Genomic DNA, 23,392 nt, shown 5'->3' on the forward strand with positions numbered 1-23,392 from the left:
AAATTTGGCTAGGGGGTATTCACACTTAGCCTTGTTGTTTTATATCCTCATGCTGCTTCACACCCTTTCCTGAAAATTAATACTGCTTTTCTGAACCCAGGGAGCTGAGCTACTGGAAGTTCATTTGGTGCAGGTAGAATTCAACAAAATCATCTCCTTAGATTTCATCCTCCTTTGTGCAAACTGACAAAGCAACTGGGTCTTCACAAGCCACCTGGCTGTGCAATTGCAAATACAGACAGCAGCATCTCCACCATGAGGTCACGAAGGATCTCACAGAATCACTTTTCCTCCCTGCTGGCTGACAACAGCCTGAAAATGGGGAAAGTTTGCAAAATACAGGTGAATAATACAACTGACTTGTAGCTTCTACTACTGCCCAGTACCAGCATTCCTAGAGTTTACTCTACAGTTTCAAACCTTCAAGCCTTCCACCTCCTCACCATTACTATTCATCATAATACCCATACTAGCCCTCCTTCCAGCCCTCACTATTTGGGTACCTCTTCCCCTCCCATTTTCTCTAGTAGATTTAAACCTCGGGGTCCTCTTTATAGTGGCCATATCAAGCTTGGCCATCTACTCAATTCTATGATCAGGCTGAGTGGAAGGAAAAGACAAAGAAAACACCACCACAAATTGCTTTTTCACCTGTGACAGGAGATAATGCTATAACGCTAACCTCTGGTGTCATGCAGTGGTGTCAGACACACTGCTGCACAGATTTAAAAGAGTAGTGAGAAATGAACAAATTTGGTTGTTAGTTACTGTACAGAAGTTTTCAAACAAAACCATATTTTTAAATAACTTGTTCTCATAGGCAGGCCTTCAAAATGATGAAAATGAATGCTTTAAAAGTAAAGGAGAATCTTCACTCCTTTATTATCTATACAGTATATTTTGTAGGAGCAAGAGAAAGAAGTCCAAAAGCAGAGCAATGTTCAGTGGGGCTTTCAATTCCACCCTCACTATCTCATGCTTCCATCCCCTCCTCCCTTCTCCAGACTTGCAAAAGAAAATACCATCTGACCAAAAGTCCTATACCTGTTACTTCTGTAGACAACTCCCTTGTCTTGATGGTGAAGACCTATGCTTTTTAATACAGCATCAAATATGAAACACCTTTCCGAGAAAACTTCAAACCAGGCATAAAACAAACAAGAAAAATGTTCATTCAAGCTCAGGATGTTAAGGAAAAGTTCATGGCAAATCAACACTTCAGTTCCATCTTTCTTCTCCAGTCAGCAAAGCATCTGACTACTTTATTATATGTTTTTAATAAAAAGTTGTCTCAGTAGTAAATAAAGAATTTCAACCTGAAGCACAACTGCACTCTAGAATGACTAAAGTCTGAAAACATGGGAATCGTGGAGGTGGGTAAGGACCGTTGCTAACAACCCCATTCCCTGAAAATCTTTTTTCATGAAATGTAATAAATAAAATTATGACAAATAACTACAATCTTCTAACTCTCAAAATAGCAGGATGGGGAGAAGCAGTGGGGTGTAGATTTTGCTCACCTGCCAACAGTGCAGCATACAAAAATGCCATTGTGAAGTTCTAAAATCACAGTCAAGAGAATCACTCAACAGTCACCTAGCTGGGAAATAAATTTACCTGCTTAACTCTCTGGTGGTGCAGTAACTTTGAGCACAGTTTGAAATCATCTGTATTTCTACTGCATTTTCCTGTTATGCTTCTGAAAGATGGGCTAATGAACTCCTTTATTTTGTGAACCCTAAAGAAAAACAAGGGATTATAAATATTTTTTTTCCTATGGTTCCCTAACCTTTATTGATTTCTAAGAATTTTATGTCTTTATTGTGATTTACTTAGCGTTATCCCTATTTTATTTTTTTTTTATCATAAGCAGAATAAAGTTTCTGAATAACAGAGAACATTCTGTGCTTCCATTCAGGGGTCACTTCACAGATAAAACACTAATATGAATCCCTAGATTAAACACTTCATCTCACCAAAAGTTAATGGGACTTACATACCTAAACTAAAAAGATTAAAATAAATGTCACAGTAGGCTGGGACTATGCTGTGTTAATACAGATATTGTTTGTAACCAGGTGGTCTCACTGAGATATGTTTGGTTTCCCTCTAACATCACAGATGGTACTTATCACTCCATCTAATTTTGTTCAGTGATACCATCAGCTAGTACATCTTCTAGTGGTGGACTTGGCAAGTGCTAGGTTAAAAGTTGGAGTAGATGATGTTAATGGTCTTTTCCAACCTAAATGATTCCATGATTCTATGATCTTCATGGTGTGAATAAAATTAAGCCAGACATCTCAAGAACCTGGGCATCATCTGTATTAATAAAGCTGTATTTCACAAGGTTTCTTTATACCTATTATAAGCATGAGCAAAATATGGTCGAAGTAGGGGAAACTTCCACACCTTTAGCCAGGGCCAGTTTGGGCTATTTGCTGTGTTGTGAAATGGCTCAAATGGGTCACACAAATGGTCTGTTACATGCAAAGCAATGCCTGGCTCTGTGGCTCTGAGTGATGACTGAGTGCGAAAGTGCAGAGCTTCTCAGGGTACTCCATCTCATCCACATTAGCTTTGTCCTGTAGGAAATACACTACTCCTGGTCCTCAGCTGTTGCTAAGAATGCCACCTAATGGTTAATAAAACTGTCCGTGGTGATGTAAATAAATAAATAAATAAATAAATAAATAAATAAATAAATAATAGTGGTTTGGAAATCAAGGCTGAGTAATATTAGTTCAAATCTTGAACAGAGTCATGTGATACCATCTGGTGGAGACCTGCTAGATGGTAACAACTGTGTTGTATCTTCCAAAGAGCACAAGGTACTTAGCAAAACGGGTGAAGCCTTTTGTACATAATGGCACATAGGGCATAAAGCTTTGCTGGCATCTATTTGCTGTCATGTTGCAGCAAGTGCTGCACTTTGATTGCAGTGTTTTTCAAGCCCATTTTTATTTTCCTTTCCACTTACCTTTGAAGCTTTGATCACAATGCCGTGCAGCTAAAGACACCTGAGAAACAGATTGCTAAGCAACAGATGCTGCAAAGGACAGCTTCCTCTCCCTCAGTGCTGAGATGGCAAGAGACCTTGCGGTGCTCAAAGTTGCCTGTTGCAAAATATTCACAACAAAAATGGCTTAGTGTTATTCAGGCAATCAGGTGAAGCAAGAAATGACTTTTCAAGTAGGAGTTAAACAGGAATAAGGAAAAGAGACAGTTCAAGGAAATAAAAGAGAAACATGATGGAAGGCTACAAAAGGCTACATGAAATAAGGAGGTGTTTTGAGAAGAAAACAGATACAAAGGAGATTTCAAAACCTGTACGACAGCATAAAATATATATGAACTTAATTTACTGTCATTCTTATAAAAGTTTATTGTGGAAATTCTATTTAGCGTTCATTTTATACCACACTATCAAAAAATATGCCTACCAACTAACCTTACTGTTGTATTTTCTTTCAGAATTATCAAAGAAATAACTTTATATAATTTCTACACTTTCCATAAATGTTATCCATGGAGTAATAGAAAAGCTTATTTTGATCACCACTTGGGAGAGAATGTAGAAATATACATGACCAGAGACCCAAGTTACATAATCTTTATAGAAGACAAATGGGTATTTCACCCAAAATATAATTTGGAGGCCAATGTATACATTCAAGATGGGATACTTGACAATGCCAAGCAAGCAAAAGGTTGTGTCTGTCTTATAAGAACTGCTTTCAAGATAGGAAAAGCAAGGGGATAAAGTATCCTGATCTGGAAGTACAGTATAATACTGCATTTAGGAAGTGTGTTTTCCTTGTCTAAATACTAATTTGCTATTTTAAATGTGTAAATAGGCTTGCTTAGTAAGAGAAGCAGTGGCAACACAAACGTGTTGTTGTTGTTGTTGTTTTTTTATGCAAAACCAACAAGAAAGTACTGAGCAGCCACAACAGCTGAGTGTTAGAGATGAACAAATGCAGACATACAGTGAAAATTAGGCTTTGCAAGGGATATTAGAACAAACAGGGAGAAAACAGAGTTGCTATGCAGGAAAAAAATGGAACAGATTAAAGATAATCTAGGCACAACAAAAAACTAAATACTCTGCCTTGTTTCAAATCAAAGGAGATGTTGAGCATGGAACAAAAGGCATAAGGCTAACAGGAATCAGGTTGGGGGATTGTTAAGGAGCTTATTTGGTCTTCTGAGACCAAATAATTTTCACAGCAGAATTCTGAAAGAACAAGACTTAAATGAATATACAATTGCAAAGAGGTTGCTGAAAGACTGTTTCAGCTTGCCAAGATAATGGCTGAGAGAAAGAGAGGGATTCTATTCTGTCTGTAAGTGTATCACTGCAGTAAAAAACAGAAAAGGGAAGGAAAAAGAAAAAAAAAAATATATATATATATATATATATATATTAATTTATATATATATATATATATATATATATATATATATATATATATATAAAGAAAATGGCTAAAGGGCAAACATGAGAGCAAACATCCTGAAGTTAGAAAAATGTTTCTACCTTCAAGGCAACGAAGTTTGGGAACAATCTTCCAAAGAGAGTGACTGGCACAAAACTAGTTAGAAGTGGAGACTGATCACAGTCTGGAAAAAGGGTTTAGTGACAAATTTGCCTGAGGTAGGTAGAAGAAAGAGCATTTCAAGTACTTTTTTCTATCCATTTCTCTCTAATCAAGTCTCTGCGATTCTTCCATGATGTCCTAGATGTTTCACTATGCCTGTTAGATAATATTCCAGCATGGAGCAACAATCTTTTGTTGCATTAATATTATCAGTCAGTTTAACTACCTTCCGTTTTGCATATGTCTCACTCCAGCAAAATATATGCATACACACACTGACAAACTCCCCACACAAGGTACACATTCTCTCACAAGACAGAGAATTATTTTCAACAAACCAGCACAGCGTGCACTCTTCCAGTTCTGTCAGTTTTTCCTTGAGCTGAGAGAGAAAATGGAGAAGCCATGCCCTGCCTTCTCTAACAACAGCTGAATTTCCTCAGTGGCTCAGCACACATGTAATCAACTGCATCCATGCTGCCCAAAGCAGACACACATTTAAGGAAAAGCAACCAAGGATTTCCCCTCAATCCATTACCTTAAAACTTTAGCAGAGTTTATTCAAAGCCTGTCAAAGCCAAAACAAACTATTGATACTATTGCAACATAAGAACAGAAAAGAAGGCCCAAGACTTTTCAGATAATTACTTCTATGCTTTTCAGGTTTGGAGTGAGTGGGATATTCCTTCAACAGGCTTAAGTAAACCTAAGTACATGTTTTGTTTGTGAATTGTTCAGACCTTTAGATGGGTTTTGTTTTGGTTTTGCCACTGACACACCACCTTGGTAAATCCTTTTTTACGTTTGCACCAATATACTTGTTTAAACCACATATTTCAAAAACATACTCTTAAGGTTTCTTATTAAAAAGCCTTCCAACAGTCTTAGAGGAAAAGGATTCTGCAAATGAAGTAATGTTAAATATTCTATTTTTGGAAAACTGGAGTGCAGTGCCAATTAGCCTGCAGTAGTCTGAAGGCAAAATTCCCCAAACCCCTACCAGCCAAGGTCACCAAAGCTGTTGCACACATGATAACACAACCTTTTACTGCATATACACATTTAAAATAATTATTTTGTATGCCACACTGTATCATCTTCTTTTAAGTTCATTTCCAGTGAGTAATGGATGGCTCTAAATCCAATTTAATCCATTTTTGCCATGCAATTTTCTGCAATGTCTACTATTTTCAGAGTATATTACATCTTCACTACTTCTGAATGTATCTTATTAAGTAGCAATTGCAAATATATGTATCATAAATTCCAGTTCTGTAATTCCTCCTTTTAGTCAAATCTAACTTCCTTCACTCTTGAAAGCACAGAGGAAAAAAAAAAAAAACAACCTGCAGAACAAACATACATTTCAATTGGACTCCATATAACAGCCACTGAACAAAGACATTTAAGAAATAACCTGTATTTATTTGTTCCTAAAACCAATTCCCTTTTCTACTGACTCCTTTTAATGCATTCTGCCTTTACAAAAAATGATATATAGTTATGCAATTCAGTTTGATGACAACTTTTTTTTTTTTAAATAATAATAATTAAAAAAAAAATTGGAAATTAAATTTGCTAGCATTTTTTCTCATCCTCAGAAGATCAGTTTGAGGTATTTGAGTAGCATTTGAAAAACCTCTACAAACCTCAGTTAAAAAGAGAAACAAGAGAGCGGGGGATTCTGCAAAGCCCAGGAGCACCCGCTCCACTTCTTCCCTAGCTGAAATGTAGAAGGGCTCTGGAGGGATGCCAAGATGTTGTTATCCTTAGATCCCACACGCAGGAGGGGTTTGGGTGGTTTTGTTTGTTTGTTTTCACAGTCTCCATATGAAGTTCTTCCAGCTTATGTGAGACCAGTTATTCAAACGGGGAAAAGATTCAACTTTAAGAAAATTCTTACATTCATCTGATTAAAAAAATCTTAAATCTGGCTACTTCACAGACACTAAGCCACTTAAGTTAAAGCTGTTTTTTTTCTGCACTTCTGCTCCACAGAAGGGACAGGCTGTTTGTCAACAGGTTTTACTACATTGTTTTTGAAGGGGTTCTGGACCTGAGCATCCCATTCTAACCAGCTCAATCACAATGAAACCAGCAGGAGAGCATGGTAGTGTTTTTTCCTTCCATATAAATGATAGTTCAGCCTATAAAGTGGCCATAAAAGCAGCAGGCAGGAACTTTATAAATTCTTGTCTGTCAGTTATTCCCGTGTCAAGTATACATTATTTGCAAGTTAAACTTATTTTGTTTTCTGCAATCTGCCAGCTCTACAAACTCAAGCTGACAATCAAGCAAAGTTCTTCTCATGCATAATTACTGTTAATGAAGAATCCTCTGGCCAAATTGATTCACTGATGCTTAGGCATTTTGTTTCCTGTCAGCATTTTTTTTTTTTTTTTTTTTTTTAAGATAAACAAGAAAGTATTGGATCTGGTTCACTATCAGCACATCTCCTCTGTTGAGCTTGCACACCAAAGCAAGCAGTTAAAACACCAGCTTTAAAAGTTAGTTACTATAACTTTGAATACACATAAATAACACGACAAGTAGGCAGCAATTTTACATTGGAGTAGTAGATGTTAGAGGAAAGTCTCTTTTCAGCACAACTTTTGAAGTACCTAGGACTTAGTGGTGTTGTCTTTCACTTGTATTTCACTCTGCCCTTTGCTGTATACTTGTAGCACATTCACATTACTAAACTCCGTGAAAAAACATTTTCAGGGACAAAAGTTTTCAGGGCTTGGGAAGAGAAAATTAGACCATTGATTCAGTATTATTCTTTAATAAACAAAGTGTATTTTAGCGCCTACATTTCCAACTTTGGAACAATTATCTTATGGTAAAGAATGTTATGTCCAAACCAATGGGCCAAGTGCCAAAGTTGATTTTGATTTGAAACAGGTTGGGAATCTCTGCCTGTCTCATAGCAATATTCAAGTGTTTATCAACAAGAGCAGACTGATCCCTCCCCTTTCTTTTTTCATATGGAGTAACATATACTGGTATCTGTAATCATTACCTACTTTTATTGTACTGATATCAGCTTTTCATAATAATTATTATAATCATATTACACACCAGTTGTCTAGAAGAAAGGAAACACCTGTAAAGGTAAATTCTACTTTGATGAAAGACCGCTAGTTGATGTGTAATGTCTGCAAGACACTGATGTTCTACCCACTCACATCCAGAAGTCAGCCACTCTCTCGTGCCTAAGTGATTACTCCCAGTGGCAAGTGAAACTGCCTTGCCTACTTCTCCAGATGCCTGAATTTTTCAGCTTATTGCCTTTTTGCAGAAAGGAGGATCAAAGTAAAGATGGTGACAAATATCTCTAACTCTATCCAAATCAATATCTTCAAACATAAAGATGAAGTGCTTTAAATATGTTTGCACAAAGATTCTCAGTACTATATCAATCTGCAGGAAATGATACACGTACTACTGACAACACTGTGGAACTTTATGAATGTGCTTTCAGATGAAATTGTCAGTTAATAACAAATAATCCTAACATTTGCTAACATAGTTAACAAAAATGCTTTAAAGCCAACAGATTGTTATTTACAGCTGCGCCAGATGGGACAATTTGAAAAATGTTTAGCTGCTCTTTAGTTAACATTTAAAATACATCCCTCAACATCCTTGAATAATTTTAAATTGGGGAGATTTTATTTTTGAGTAATATTTATCTGCAAATATTTTTATGTTTCTGCTGTCATGTACAATTATACATGCCTGTAAATAAAAGACAAATTGCCTACAGAAAATTACCACTGGAGCTTACACAGCAGAAACATTAAATATTAATAAATGAATACATCATTTTTTAGTACAGAGAGACTAAACTTTGTGGGAAACTTGTATGTTATTTATTGTAATATATTATTTGAATGGAATGTTTATACTGCAGTATACATTCATGGGGGATTTGTGCCATCTGTGTGTCTAGTTCTCAGATAAATGGTCAATAACAAAGCCTTTAAGGAAGGGACCTTGAGGTGGTCATGGTCATGGTCATTCAATTATTTTCAAATGTCTTTAGACTCTCCAAATCCACTGCAGGTCTTTGCAGTTTTCTTCCACCCTTCCGCAACATTCTCTAAGTATAAAATTACTTTAACAACTAAAATGCTGAGGGGTGGCACAAGGACACAGGAGCTGCTGAGGTGGTGCTAGGATTGCCCCAAGCACAGGGGCATACCCAGAGCAAGCTGCATGCCTCATGTCTAACCGCATGAAAATACTGAACTCTTCTGTCCCCTGTGGCAGCGTTTTCACTGATCCTTATAGCCAGTTCATTCCAGAAAGGGGGTGAAAGAAGTAGTTTGCAGAAGAGGCACACCAAGGAGAAGCAGCAGGGAGTCATCCAAACAGAAAGCATCAATGCACCACTCACCTAGAGTTTACTTCTTCTACCCTACCTCCAGTCCTGTCATGACATCCCCTTGTTTGGCTGCCACTTACTTCACTGTGAAAAATCGTGTTTTTAAATCCACTGCTATATAGTTCTCAGTGCTGTCTGAGCCTCACATATTCAAAGAAAAAGATAAAGCACTTTTTTGTTGTTGGATCCACATAACACATTAATAGTGTATCTAAATGAGTAAATAAAGACTTAAACTTTTCACTTTGATGTGCACCAGTACCTTACATTTCTCTCATGGCATTGCATTAAATCATGAACTTCAACACACTTATAGTACAGGATCTTCAAATTTCCCTTGGAGTTTTAAATACACCACCACTCCTACACAAATTTCACAACAACAGGCCTTTTAGATACAAGTCTGAGAAAACCAAGCAAGAACTTGGTGTAACTTTTTATCTGTATCAGGCAGTTTGGACATACTCACTATTTTACATGTATTAGTTGTTAAATAATTTAGCCTGTGCACTACTACTACTGTTATGAGCTGGAAACACTAATTACAAGATTCTTGCAAGGGGAAAGCAATATCTTTATGTTTTTTCACCTCTGGTTTATCAGAGGTGGAGTGTGGCACTCTTTCAACTATGTCTCCTCTAACTGTAATTTAGAGTATGTTTGTCCTAGTCTTCAATACAAAGAGAAACAAAAGCGGGGCTAACAGTTCAAACTTGCAACCAAAAGTGGTCATGGGATTTTAGGTTTTGCGTTAACATTGTGCTTAGAGAAGTAGTCTCTACCACCCTGGAAGGACATGGAGTCAGAAACTGCAGTACACCAGCAGGAAGAATTTAAGATGAACAATTCTTTTGCTTTATTTTCCAAGTACACCAGCTCTAATTTTAAGACCTTGGCACATCAAACCAGACTACATAGTCTTTTGCAATAATAATTGTTTCAACTGCTAAATGGTAGTAATGCTAACATGCTGGATTAATATCCTAATAATTTCTACTATTTCGGTCCCTTTTTCACTCTTCAATAGATGAACAGGGAAAAGGGGGAATAGGGAACAGAAAGATGAAAAGCCCTCAGAGAACTGGGTTTAAGTACTCTTGTTCTCATTTGAAAATTAAATTTCCAAGATGATAAAATAGTAGTCAACCCATAGCAGTTTCATATTTGGCACAGAGCTGTGAGTACTGTGTATAGCTCAGGAACGGACTACATCCTCTTCATAAAGTTCCCACTTGAGACATAGCCTAACTAAATAATCTAGATTTTGTATTTTAGTTTAACATATATCTTCAAGAAAGACGTGTCATCAATGGACATGTCTTCCAGGACTCTGGTAACTACAGTGATACTCAGCAACTGAAGACTCGTGGAACAAATAAAGAGCCCATAAAAGACTTCAATTCTAATGGCTCTTGATTATCATAAAGAGTTGCTGTTGTGCACAGGTCTGTTCTCTTTGGTCTGACCTGTGAAGGTCTACCCAACCCCAAAAGAGAATCTCAGATATTCAACTCCTGCAGTAGGCTTCAGTCAATGTCCATGCCGATAACAAGTCACCTAGCAACATCACTGCTCAGTGGGTTCTGGATTTAAGTCCATTATAAAGGAATTGTCCCATTCCCACATTCTTACTGAGGATGCGCACACACAGAACTAGTTTTAGTAGGTTAGATTTTCCAAGTGATACTGCTGATCCACTTTAGAGCCCACCAAATATTTGTTTTTATGAAGTTGTATCAATTAGTGCCATTGTTTTCAGCAAGATTTTCATAGGTAACTTAGATATTTACGTCTGAGTAGGACATCCTACATTCTCATTATAGCCAATTAAAAGAAAAATACAGTGTAATTCCTCTGATCTCTTAAATGTTTAACTTTCAGATACAAAACACTGTGCCCTAGAAGGGCTACTGAATATAAATGGAAGATAAAAATATATATATTTAATATAGATTAGCATTGCATACATCTACATTTAACCAAATTCATCTCTTCCCTGGAATTTCTCACATCATATTGGTGAATTTAATATCATTAGAAGTAGAAACTACTACTTTTAAATGGGTGGATTAAAATAGTTTTTAAATCATGGTCCTACTATATTTCCATCCAACTTGAAAGGCTGCAATAAGTTAACAAAGTAAAAGGACCCTCTACAGTAAAGAATATTCTTGGTTGCAGATTGAGTTTGCCGTGGACACTGAATACAGTATAGAGATCATTGCAGGTGATTCGCAAAAGAGTTATCATAAAAAAAAAAAAAAAAATTAAAAAACTTTGAAAAACAAATTAAGTTTTAATTCTGATTTATTCATTTAGTGGAAGGATAATATGAGAACGGAACACTACACTAAGCATAACGGATGCCTGGCTGTGCATGGATCTGAACAAACTTTTAATTGTACAATGCATTCTCTTCCAGGTGTAAAGATTGCTCATCCAGGCTGCTTTGTATTTTTGTTTCTTTGTTTTTTAAGCTTCTAGCCCATGAGGTTAATTAGCTGTTCATCAACCAAGATACACATATGACATACTGGAAGAAGATAATATTGCTGTTTTGATGACTTTTATATAAGAGGTTTCTGACATTTGATACTTTCTGGATCCCATCTCTTCATTGCTTAGCTTCCATGCTAATGAGCAAATAGTCTTTATTTACATTACTCCTTCAAAAAATCCTGCAATAAATTCCTGCACAGCCTCTTTTCAGTGCAAACATTTCATTCCAGTACTTCAAATATCTATTTTGTATGCAACAAGTTATTCTCTAGCTTTCTGTGAATTTAAATCCATAATTCTTAGGTAAAATTATTTGATTTTCAGATGAACTTTTCCTTACAAGGCTCTGTTTGCCTAGTACCATTCCCTGTGCACCATCAATGCATCTACATGTACGTCCCACGGGCAGCGATGATGTTGTTTAGTTAGTGCTAGTTTTAATCAAAAGCCTTTGCAACCATTGTCTTCAGAAATCACATGGGTGAGAGTTCAGAATACCATTAGGGTCTTTCACTGCAGAAATACTGAGGAAAGTAGATAGCATAAAGGTTCTGAAGGAGCAAACAATTACGATTAGAGCTCACATCTCTGCATGTTTCAATTCTGTTTGAACCTCTTCTTTCTTTGGGAAGGCTCTTCTACAGAGACTTACATCAGATATAACAATCCTCTTCTGAAGTAGTTTTAAATTATATAGCTTCTGGTGCAGAATTGGGCTGCTTTCATTTTGTGCATCTCATGAAGGAGAGACCATCACCTTCCCTGCTCCCCCCACACCCCTTCAGCATCCCTTGTAGTTTGATATTCCTTGGGTAAACTTTTGTGTTTAGTCTCTGCAAGCTTATCAGATGTAGACTTGAGGAAGGTATGGATTGTAAACTTTTATAATTTGTCAGTCTCACAGGAACAGAATAGTTGCTTTTGTTTGATTATGAATCTATTTTAAGCACTATTTGGGAACAATTTCAAGTTTCTGCAGTTAAATGACAGCTGTGTCTTGACAGTGTCATTTGTAAATCTAGCTCCTTCTTCCTCCCAAATAAAGGATTATCTAAAAAATTAATATGCTAGTTATAGACAGGACATCAGAAATATCTTACCTATGAATCTGCAGTAAAATTGAGAGATCATACACTAGTAATGGCAACTTGGAGTGATTTTTTTAACAAGTGTCTTGGTTTTTCATGAGTGCCTACTTAAAATGAACACTATTGATCAATTAGCACAATAAGAATCCATTCATCTTATTCTGTATTATTTTTATATATTCAAATTTGTACTTGTTTTGTCTTTTGTACGTTTTACAGTATTGTATGAATCAATCAATATTGGAAGTTGGAAGAAAAAAACCTTAACTTTATGCTTGTCTACACAAAAATCTGGATCAGCCTTCCAGACAAGACATCTGGGACAAGGAACTCACACTGTTTTAAAACAGAGTTCATTCACATTATATAGGGATTTATACACCTAAGAATTTCTGCAGACAGTAAATTATGCTACAGATCCTTGAATGGTGCAATAGTACAGCCAACAAAATTCACATGCATGACACTAATACTGTATTAAGCCTCAGCACTGGTATTTCTTTGGTTACCTGCCAAGAGTAAGAGAGGAGTTCTTTTTACCTATGACACATCTTTTCTGAGTTTTCCCTTCTCCTTCCTCTGAATCCTGAGATTAAGTCTGCAGTGCCTTTCAGAATTCAGCTTTTTTGCCCCAAAGTTGATCCGATCAACTGGCTGCAGCTAGAGACAGACTGCAAGTAGCATGAGCCAACTTACCTACCAACACAGCTCCCAGGGCTAGGGCAGGAATCTACGCATCCTTCAAGCTAAGAAAAAACACTTCAGCCCAAATAAAAAAGCAAAAGGTGACCCAACATAAAAACAGTCTCTTACCTTTAGCATGAGGCATAATTTTAGGACTTCTGTGCATTTTGCTCATCAAGTTACCTACTATTGCAATCACTTAGCACACACAATACTCTTATTTGTTCTTGGCTTCTGTTACTTATCACATATGGCCTAGGTTTGTAACAGCATTATCAAACAATTTATTCCTGGACTGCTTGCAAACATGCAAAGTAGATGTTTTGCAGACCTTCTGAATCAGACACTTGTGGTCAAATAGCCTGTGCATGCAGGAGGCTAGTATAAGCCTTCCAAACCATTAATAGCACTTAAAATAAATTTCATTCTGTAAAACACGTAATTGTAGATGTGGAACGTATGTTTATGCAAGTGCTCTGAAGCAACAGTTTAAGTTCTTCTCAGGTTGATTGTATTTACCCTAGGCAGAAGCATTTTTCAAGCTGTTTGAAATAATTGGCAGCAAACCCCATAAGAGTTACTCTAAGAATTAAATTGCTAAAACACAGTAAAATACCCAAACTGGCTTCCTAATAGTCTTTCAGCCAGCAGTCTAATTTTAACACCTTCCCTTGACCAGCAGCAATGACTGACAATGTGTAACTCTAGAGATTTGCCTCTTTCCACTCATAAAGACATATATAATTGTACATCGGTATCCTGGAGCATTTCTTCCTCCCCACCAAAAAGCAGCATACTGGCCTTAGCTTTTCCAGCTGGTTCATTCAAAGAACTTCCCCTTCCCCATCTAGCCCCCCAAAACCACCTGGTCCTAGCCAATTTCCCATCCTCCCCTCCCAGCCAATTCCATCACCTGTCTCTGTACTTGCCCTCCACAAAACAGGGACCAAACTGCTCCAGCTGAGCTTGGTCTACTCCATCATACTCCTTACCTAAACCAATCACCCAGAGCAGGAAGAAAGGCATTCAGCATACATTATTATGACATCATTAATCATTACAATTGTTTTCAGTGAACAAAACATGCTGCAGAAACAGTATGCAGTAATGCTATTATCATTTGTTTCATCTGCAGTGACAAGGCAGTATGACCTAACTGCAGCTTTCCTGTAGTTCATTTATTGTAGATATCACAGCTGCGATTTTGAAGAGCCTTGGTAGTTTGAACATGCTACTGACAAAAATAATATGTGAATTGTGACTTTAGTGTCCTAGCCAGCTTTTAAGATGAATTTATCCTCTGGTTATGTTTACTGAGATCTAAAACGTCTGCTTTTAATTTTGTGTACTTGCAATCCACACTGAAAGAGAAAGGGAAACTTTGGGGAATGTATGCAGGTGGATTCCTTCTCCAAATAGGACCAGACCACAAGTGAAATAGCCCTTCTGTATAAATATGCAGTGAATTCTGCATAAGAGAATATTTAGTATACTGACTGAAAGGAAACTGTAGAGAAAAAAAAAATAGACAAAAAAAAAACCTTCTATAACACTCGTCTAATAATGGCTTTTCATTAAAAGTGTGATCTTCTAGCCATTCATTACTTCCAAAATGATTTAAAACATATGGTGTAACTTGCAGGTGTGGGAGTTACAATTCAAGTTATCAAGGAAAACAATATACAGACAGATACAAACAAATCACAACAGAAGAAAATGGCTTATTTCATCATTTACATAGGGCTGCTTTACATTGTTTTGTCATAAACACTAGCTCCTGTAACAACAGAAATTATTTTCCCTCAGAACAGCATTTTTAGAGGCAACCGTATAATAAAAAAAAAAAAAAAAAACAGAAAGCAACTCTCTAGAGTGAGAAATGGTATAACATCAGTTCTACAAAGCATCTACTTAATGGGTTGAACCACTGTCATGTCTGAACTCCTCAAAACCATCCTGCCAGATAAGAAGGTATCAGGATCCACACATAGTCTCTTGTAAACTGGCAAATTGGACAGAAGTAACAAAAGGGCCCATTCAATGCACCACACTTATTTGTGTTCTTTTTCAATGGAGCTGGACATTGAACCATCTAATACTTTACACACAAAAGCAGCCATGTCCCAAGGACAGCAGAAGTTGTTAAATACTGAGCAGTACATGTTTTCATGCTGTCTGAGAGCAGGATGAGGTCTGTGAGGAAGAAATTTTAAAATACTGCTTTTTAATATTTTGTTGGTGGTGACACAGCTTCACTGCCCACTTTCATGTCTCCGGACTGTGCTGCTATAAAGCCCAATGCTTACATGGACTCATACACTCAACCTAAAGACTAAAGACTTTAACAATGAAGTCCAAAACACTAATTTTAAGTGAAGTGCTCCAAATATTTGGATCATGTTACCTAAGAGATCATCTTTTGTCATATGTTGCTGATCACTTTGGACTTCAGACCACAAAATGTCTTCAAGCTAAAGACTAAGAGGGAAGTTGTGAGCTAAGCATATCCAGTGATGGACCCTTCAGATCTGAGTTTTGAGTTGTGTTTTCCCCTTTAAACAGACACATCCTGGAGATCTGCTTGGAACCTGCACAATCAAGTGTGTCCTTGGTGCATTATCACCAGAAAAAAAAAAAAAAAAAAGAAAAAAAAGGATTCCCATTAGGGAAACTCAAGTCACCAGCAGCCTTGGAGCTAACATCCAGCAAGTAATACCCAATTAAAAATATACCATAAGCTGATAACAAATGTCATAGCTCTTGGCCCAGGCAGCAAAACTGCTTAAAAAGAGAGGTCGCAGAATGTGCTGATGCACTCAGTGACCTGACAGCAAATCTAACCCTGCCCTGGATAGAAATGCTGGTCAGGGAGAGCAAGGTGCAGGAGATAATCAGTTCTTGTATACACGTATATTGGAATGGAGTGAGAAGATGAATCTGTTTATTCAGAGAACAGTGAGATTATCAAGGAGAGTTGAACAGCATGTGCAGCGAAAAAAAAAAAAGAAAAAAAAAAAAAAAGAAAAAAATAAAGAAAAAATCTAATTGTGAAAAAAATAAAAACAAGGAAAGGGAATTAAAAACATTCTAGCATCAAAAACACTAATTTGTTGGAAGAGGAACATCAGTCTGCAGGTTGGACTGCACACTGGGTGAGAAAGCAATGAGGAAGAGAAGTGGAAGGAATAATAAGAACAAGAAGCAGCAGCTAATGGGAAAAGTTTCTGTGAGAACAGGTCTAAAGAGTTAGAGATACATATGCAAAAGTCCCTGCCAGGCAGAGGTCTAATGGGGTGCGCTTAAGGGAGTGGGAGGTTCATACAGGCAAAATCTGACATTAAGTATGTACTCCATTGTCCAATGCTTTTACAGATATAACAGTATATAATTTCTTCTCATCAGACCCTGAACTCTTCACGGAAATTCAAGAAGGAACTTCTTAAAGTCATGATAGAAGTAAACGTTCATATCAATAAAAGGCACCTCTTTAAAACAGATGTCACTATAGAGTTGGGGGGACGGGAGGAGGAAGGAGGTTGTTTTTGTTTTTGTGCGTGCCTTTTTTTTTTGTTATTGTTGTTGTTTTTTGACTTCCTGAACCCAAGCAACAGTGTGAAGTTGGCATAAAAGGCTAGAGAGAAAGAACTCTGCTAAAAGGTAGCTTAAACCAGAAGCTTCTTCCAAGATGTAAAGCCACTTCAGTATTATGCACTCCGAGTCACTCAGCAGGCTGTCAGCAGTGAGAAATATTTTACTAAGAGATATCCCTGACAACTACACCAGTACCTGAAACACCACAAAACACTTATTTATGTTTTTATATTTTACGATGATCACAGAGAAAAGCTTTCCCTGGTTTCTAGGTCTTAGGCAAAAAGTTTCATCCAGTTTTGCAAGGAGATCTAAAAATCTCTCCTGCGGATGCTCCAGTGAACCTGCAGAGCAAAGTAACAAATGCTGGGCCTTATTCACAGCCATGTAATCCTACTTACTCCTGAAGAGAAAGTGACACATGCAATGGAGATCAAAAGTACTTAGAGATACAGGCCCAGCTCCCTAGAGACAAATGAACAGCAGAAGAAATGCTCTGAGGCATGAAACAGCCAAAAGAACAACTACAGAAACTACATAAAGCCAGAGTCTGACAGAGTTTGGGTTTTAGCATTAACAAAGAGGTTAAACAGTTGAAAAAAAAAATCTTGTTAAACACCTGTTCCTTCTGTTTCCTGCTGTTGCATCCAAATGTTATTTAAATTCTGTTCTTTCCTGAATTAGTTTTCAAGTTGCAGTATCATGTCAGCTTCACAGTCAGTACCTTGCTGCTGCTTTTATTCATTCCAGAAGCAACCGTGTTTTTATTAACAGCTGGCTACACTTGGTGTTTTGTTCCTTCAGCTATATAGCTATATTCAAATATATACATAGATACACATATATATTTAATAGCCCTTTACACATTTTCTTTATCAACTATACTGTCTGGATAATTTTTTTAACACTTTGGTACTTCTTTAACACACTATTCTTGTTCTGGTAAATGAAGAGAACTGATATTCACAACGCAATAGTATTTACTTAAACTGCTCAGAACAAAACCACCCTTTAAAAAAAAAAAAAAAAAAAAGTGGGTCTTCTGTGTTTTGTCTTCTGCTAAAAAGCACTAGAGAAAAAGAGGGTGCACTGTTCTCAGGATGCTGAAAATGACCAGGTCCTCTAAACAGCCATCAAAGCATTTACTGTAAACAACACAGAAAGATGTAGTTTGCACTGTGCTTGGTTTTTGAGAGGACAGGCTATGAATCAGGGTGCACCCTAACGACAGGAAGGAGGACAGAGATGAAAATAGAAGTCTTAGGAAATTGCATCTTGCTTTTGTCTGTTCCCTCCCATTTTTCACCCTCAATGCTCCTTCTTCCACTCATTTTTTCTCTCCCACTTCTGTCAGCCTCCCTTGAAAGCTCTACTTTTACCAGCAGCATCCAGCGCATGCCCCTGCTCGTACCAATCCTCCTCCCAGTCCTTCCTGTGTAGCTGGAGCCAGCTGCTCTATTTTATCATCAACCTTTTCCTTAACCTGCCACACAAACATCTTCGGAGGAAACAATAAGCATAATTAGTCAAACCCTGTTGCCAATCTCCTCAACCGTAATCCTTGCCTCAAGTGCTACCTCAACCAGAGTGCAGTGGCATCTTCCTCCTGCAAAAGCACTCATATGCCAGTGGGTTTTGTCAGCAGAAATTCTAAGGGTTCTGTTGCACCCATCAATAAATCTTAGCTCTCAGAGCAGCATCAGTTACAGGCATACATCAAGCCAGCACTGCAGCTTAGATGCTCATCTTCCAAGTCTGCCAGTGCTGGAGCCCCAGAAGTTTCAAATGGGCAGAGGGTCCCTGTCCTCTCTCCTACTTTCCATGCAACAGCCAGAGTAGCAAATGCAACTCTCACCACATTTTCCTCCATGCCCTACCACCGTCCTCCTCTGCCTCCTTCTGCTGTGTCTCAGACAGACTTGTCCCAATTCCCTTGGGATTGGGAATCTCTGCCACTAACACGCCTTGAGCATACTCTGCCTCAAATGTTACTGTTTTCAGTACTAGCCAAGGCACTAACCAACTGAAATGGCCTTTCCCACAGCATTAACCCTGTCTGGGACTGCCTTCATCTAGCCATGTGGGTCTTGTGGTATTTAGGAATAAATTTCCCCAGGCTTTTCAGCCATAATCCAGAAACCCAACACTGGCATTAACCATATCCTCAGCGATACATACAGTTCTCCATGGCTAGTTATATACCATTTGTCTCATCTTCACCATTTCTCATCCAAATTCTTCTTGCCCTGCATAATCAAGAAGTGAACTCCTCTCTTCCACTTTGGCTTTTCTCATCTGCTAAACATGAACATAATCCTAAACTAAACATAACTGTATAGATACCACAGCAGTCCATGCTCATCCCAGTGCTTACAAGAATGAACTGCTTCATCTAGCAACAACTTATGTTATAACAGGCCTTGCTGGGTCTAACAGCAACAAAGTCTTCTCTGATCTCCAGTCCAGTGCCTTAATCTTAGTCCTAGTGCCAACCTTGGTATTAACAACACTGTAGCAACCATTCATTGACCTAGAATTAATGATGAGACATAAGAACAAACATCTTTTATTGAGTTAAGGGCCTTGAAAGACTCAACGATAAAACTTTTATCTTCCTATCACCTCAGACAGCCATTGCAGAGACAGCCCTAATCCTATCTTTGTCTGGGGACCTCCTAGAAACAATTAGTCATTTCTAAATTAATTGAGGGGTGGAGGAGGATCATCTATGTGAATAACAATATAAGTCACATCCACACAGATTTAGTAGGGTGCTGCAAAAACCTACCTGTTCAGATCCTAAGCCTTCCAAACTCCCTGTGCAGGAATCAGTTTTCTCCAAATTAATCACTCACCATTACCAGAGCACCTGTATAATCTGCCCCTTCAGGCTTCTAGAAAATTCAGCAAAAAAAAAGTAATGCTCTATACTATGACTTCACAGAAAATACACCTAACTCTTTGCCACTTACCATATTCAGAATGATTTCTCCTCCATTTGCCCCCTCACACCACTGCCCTTCTGGTAACCAGCAAGCGATTTTGCTCTGCAGCTCTCCAAAAAATTTACCTTAAACTCAACCCCAACTGATGGAGGATGGCATCAATGTCCTGTACAAGCAGCAGCCAGTGGCTTCAGCTAAACTCAGGTCTGGTTACACTTCAGCTAAGGGCTACCAGGACCCCTCTCTTTTTGTTGCAACTCTTGCCCTGGTGAGGTAGCTTGTTCTCAAAAGAACAAGCCCAGGAGGTCAGGGGAAGATCTTGGCTCATCTCACTCCTTCCTAGGCAAATAAGCTGCCAAGGGCACACTTTGGCTGGTCTGGTCCATGTTACAGTCCCCACGAGTGGATCAGATGCTGACAGAGATGGAGATGACAGCACTGCTAAGAGCAGTCCCAGAGCAGTCCCAGAGCAGTCCCAGTCTTCAAACAAAACACCCTGGGGCTAATGCCAGATCTTCTCTGTGTCACAGGAGGTGACAGCAACTATCATACCACACATTTCTGAAAACACACAACCAGGTGTCCAGGTCTTGACAGGTGCTACATTGGCTAAAAGAGGTTCCAAACAACAGGGCCTGTCTTCAAACAATAGTTTCATTCCTGTTTAAAGTTTCTTGCTTAGGGATTTTGCTATTCTAAGACTGATAGCCTGAAATGTGACACACACACACAAAAAAAGAGCTCGATTAGTATTTTTCTACTGCTTACTCAGGCTTGTAGTCCATCCTCAACTCTCCAGTCAGGATAAGATGACCTTTGCTTAGACCCTACTTCTTCTAGTCTAAATAATTATCATGCTCCAACTCCAAAAACTATTTTAAAAGGTGGGAAAAAGGTTTTCCAGGATGGGAAGCATTTCTCATGATTGACAAGTAAACAGTCGTGTCTTCAGAAGCCAAGGAGGAGGGCATGAGCCTCAGATTTAGGAGAGGAAAATAATGAGAAAACACTTCTCTGCTTTTTCATTATGCATCCAGTTTTCTTAAAGATGTTTTTCTCTGTGGGAATATGAAACTGTGAGATGGTCTGCATATTGTCCTCTTTCCTCACAGCTTTTATCTGAAATTTTGCAGCACCCAGTCTTGGCTTCAAATTCTTGAATTGTCTATAAACAACAGTGGAAAATTTATGATGGAGTAAGTGCAATAGATTTCTCATAAAAATATAGAAGAAAATATACTCTTACCCCAAACAATATGCTCTATAGGCACTTACATATTTTCAGTATAAAGTTGATTTAGCTAATCCTCCTCTGTATGTACACTGTATACTTAGAATCAATTATTTTTTCTGCTTTCAAATGTTCAGAATTTGAAGACTGATTTTCCAATTACCTGTACATTCCCACCATTTGTAGTGTAAATGGATGTTGATGACAATGAAAGATTTGTTTTCCATATGCTGTAAAGGAGCAAGAAATCCTGTATCAATTGTAGTTGATGACAGTAGATTTGCCTGTCTTTATCCCATCTACTGAATATGGACACTTCATTCAATCCTCTTGTCCTTTTTTGACCTCTCTTGCTTACCTGTTTAATTCATTATTAATTGCAGAAAATGCAATTTTAACATTTTATTTGTATACTTTGAAGAACATTTATCACTTTGTTACAGATTTTGTGTTCTGCCATTAACAGATTTACTTAATCCCTTTAAAATGTTTAACCTACTGTTACTATTTATAATGTATAGCTTCTTCAAGATATATTTAAAAATTGATGAGTTTTATGTCCTAAAAGTTTCTAATAAGGTGATATCACTTTTATAAGTCTTGTAGGCTGATCAGCAATGCTCTGTCTTTCTTCCCTTTCCTTATCGTTAGATGCTTAGTTTCTCCCATGTGTTATATATAGTAAATTGGTAAGATATATCTTGAAATTCCCAACTTTTCTGTAATATACATCTACTCCAGAGAAGTGGTAAGTCTATCCTAAAATGTTGAGCTGCATCAGCCTGAACCTAGGAATTACAAACTGGAGACAGCAACTCATTATTTCACAACAGGCTAGCTTTGTGGAGTCATTTTTTTTCTACATTAAACAGCTCTGAGAGAAAGAGTTGAGACACTAGGGGTTTGTTTTATTCTTCTCTGAAGGAGGACACAGGCCCCAGTCCAGCAACTATGATCACATCAACAAGCCTAGATGCTATAGTAGGAGAATCACCAGCTTCCACGAGAATTTGTTACTAGTGCAAAGACCTGCTGATGTGCATCCAGCTGCTATGCAATAACTTTAATCTAGAAGTTTGGAGCTGAGTAGCATTCAGATACATAAGACTCAGGGAACTTTGCGTATCTTGAGAGTCTGGATTTTTTTTCCTGTATATTCACAACAGTGTCAATCATAAGGTAAAAACCTGCAGGTGTTTTTCTCTAAGCCTGAGACTTAAGGCACAGAGACATTTTAACAAAGTTGGCTTAGCTTGGGCGAAAATTTTCAGTTATGATAGACATATCCCTTGCTTATGTGTTGACTCCCATTCCATATTAGTCTATAATTTTTAATAAAATGAAGTAAATCCAGCTTTCTTTACAGTGGGGGAAATCTTCAGAAAAAGAAGGTGTTGCTCTATCATTCACCTTTTTCTTGGAATTTGCCAAGATATGCTCAAGTGTGCATAGGTACCCCCACCTACTCTAACAAGGAAAAAAAGAAAATGTTTCTTTAGGCACACTAATCTCTGGCTGATCTGAGGAACACATGCCTGTGAATTTATTTAAGCAAAGAGAAACCAGATGAGGTGCATCCTTAACATTTAAAAAAAAAAAAAAAAAAAAAAAAGTATTCAGTTTTCATAGTAAAAGAGAGCATAGGAAAACTTCAATTCTTTCCACAGAGAATAGATAGCAGATATGCAGTTGTCTCAGCTGTCACAGGTGAGGTAGCCCATAGAAAAAAGGAGAAATAAGGCAGTTTTTACTCATAGTAAATGGTTAACCATCAAAAACTTGTAGCCTGTAGTTGGAAGTTGAAAGGACAATTGTTTGTGTCTGAGAAGAAATAATAGCAGCAATGGTCTGTGACTTAAACTGGAATAACCATGCCAGTTCAGATTTGTGCTTCATCTTTACTCAAAAACAGGCAGAATGCTAAGCTGGCCTCCCTAAACTGGAGAAGGATAAGGAAGAGAAGGGCATTTTATGTACTTGGCACTAGAAAATGAATCACTTGTTTTTTGAGCTCTAAGACTTAATTTTTTAAACTAAACAATTAAGTTTAGTTTAAAACATGAAGCATAGGTACTTTTACTGAATAGAAGAATGTGGTTTAGTACATGATTAGGTGAAAGACCTTGGAAAGCTTGTCCCTGAAAATATTTTAATTCAGATAAAATCCAGACATCTTTACCTAAATCTGTAATCTACTTGATACATTTTGCCTCCTCAACATAAAAGAAAGCTAGATATTTCTCACTTCACTCTCTTTTTGAGAGAAACAAGCACAATTTGTGCAGCGTTAAGGTGCAGAGCAAAAATAACTAATGCACACTTTTCAAAATTCCCCAAGTTAAATAGCACTAAAAATAATTTCT

The 23,392-nt window shown here is 37.6% G+C and overlaps 1 protein-coding gene across 1 annotated transcript in view; it reads left to right on the forward strand.

The window, feature by feature from the left end:
- Positions 1 to 23,392, forward strand: part of HTR1F (5-hydroxytryptamine receptor 1F) — a 118,582-nt gene that overhangs the window by 21,872 nt on the left and 73,318 nt on the right. The gene's annotated exons all lie outside the window — the stretch shown is intronic.

The sequence above is a fragment of the Aythya marila genome (genome assembly GCF_965140915.1).
Source record: "Aythya marila genome assembly, chromosome: 1".
Classification (NCBI taxonomy): domain Eukaryota; kingdom Metazoa; phylum Chordata; class Aves; order Anseriformes; family Anatidae; genus Aythya; species Aythya marila.